Source organism: Myotis brandtii, unplaced genomic scaffold, assembly GCF_000412655.1.
Source record: "Myotis brandtii unplaced genomic scaffold, ASM41265v1 scaffold1077, whole genome shotgun sequence".
Classification (NCBI taxonomy): domain Eukaryota; kingdom Metazoa; phylum Chordata; class Mammalia; order Chiroptera; family Vespertilionidae; genus Myotis; species Myotis brandtii.
In genome coordinates, this window is record NW_005353666.1 from 908,830 (window position 1) to 910,596 (window position 1,767).

The window sequence follows — 1,767 nt, forward strand, 5'->3', positions numbered from 1 at the left end:
TCCACAGGAATCAGGCCTTTCTGTCTTTCTGTTTCCAACCTCCTCGTGGTTGCAAAACGGCTGCCGCCGCCACGGCCATCACACCCACGTTCCAGCTACATTCCATTATTTGTTTTCCCTTTGGAAATTCCTAAGCTGATTCAAAAATTTTTATTGAAACGAGAAAAGCCGAGAATAGCTAAGCCAGGCTTTAAAAATATAACAAGCTTAGGGGCCCCAGACGACCACGTATCGAGACACGTTACAGAGCCCAGCTGAAACGGGACAGTGTCGGCACAAAGCCCAACAGAACAGGCCCGGGAGTCCGGGGCCTGCCCCGCCACAGGCACAATCCCCGTATTTTCAGTGAAAGAGGGAAGGCATGATCTTTTCAATAGGAGGCGCTGGGTCCATTAACTCTCCATATGGGACAGAACCGCCTGGCTGCTTTTTTAGATTTTTAATTTTCATTGAATGAATTGGGGTGACATTGGTTAATACAATTATACAGGATGCAGGTGTGCAGCTCTGTAACCCATCGCCTGTACGTCTCGTGGCTGGATGCTGGGAAATTCAGTTTGCAGAAGGCACGTGTCTACTCCCTCCTTGAAGAGGGAGGCTCGTTGGGTACCTAGGATGAGCTCCGACCGTGTGGGGTACAGAGCGTCTCCCCTCCTGTTCCCTCTTCCTCTCCCCACCCCTTCCCCGTCCTCTGAGCCCAGCCTGGAGGCTCCTCACAGTGGGGGTGGAACGTGCCCACACAGGAGCCTGTGCACCTGGACGTCCTGGCTGTTTTCCCAGCTGGACTGCCATTCGCCCCGTGTGCCCGATGCCTGCACGGGCCAGGGTGCCACAGGACTCGGGGGAGTGTGTGCTGTGCCCACCCCTTGGCCACCGGTTCTGAGCACGCACCCCCGTGTGCAGGCACCTTGGGGAGGGTGGTGCCCACCTGTTCCCCGAGGAAGGCAGAGGGGGGAGGTGGCTCAGGGCTCCCGGCCAGGCTGCTGTGAGCGGATCGTGATGCCTTCACCAAAGTCCTCCTTTGGTTTCGTCTTGTCCTAGACACTGTGACTATCCAGGCCACCTCCTGACAGGACTCTCCCCCGAGGGCAATGCCCACCTTCTGCTGAGCAGGGGACATGACTGTCTCCAAAGAGGATTTTCATTGGGTGGTGACGACAAGGCTCTATGATTTAAAACAAGGTGGAGCGGCCGAGGCTGAGGAGCAAACTGACGCTTGAAGGAAACAACTCCAGGGTGAGCGGCCTCCAGGACGCGACCATGCCGATGGCCCTGCCTTTCCCCTCTTTCCAAAGTGACCAGCGCCCAGCAAACAAGACTCATTCGCGTCCCAGCGCCGGAAAGCACTGCTCCTGCCGCGTGGACGGTCGGGCGTGGGAGGCGGCGTGGGGGTGTGGACGGGAGCGCATTCCTCCGGTGACTGATGGCTGATTCACCAGGCCCGGCGGCCCTTTGTACGGCGTCCCTGGCACGGAGCCTGCAGAGGCGGGAGGGCCCTGGAACGAGGAACTGCGGGCTGTGACCAGCTTTCACAGCGAGAGGACAGGGCGGCAGGACGGCCACGCAGAGGCCCGAGGGTCACGTGGGGAACCTGAAGGGCTGGTGGAGCGGGTTTGCTGGGCACAGAGAGTCCCTCTGCACTGAGACCGCCCCTGGCCGGCGCTGGGCTGCCCGTCTCTATGACAACGCCCCCCTCCCTCCCCAGGCCTCCCCCGGTCACCTGCGGGCGGGAAAGGCTGGATCAGGAGTGGACAGAAGGTTCTTACT

General features: G+C 59.5%; 1 pseudogene; it reads right to left on the reverse strand.

Annotated features, from left to right (window-relative positions):
- The window catches only part of LOC102263552, an 11,687-nt pseudogene extending 11,623 nt beyond the window's left edge, over positions 1 to 64 (reverse strand).
- Positions 65 to 1,767: the final 1,703 nt, after the last annotated feature.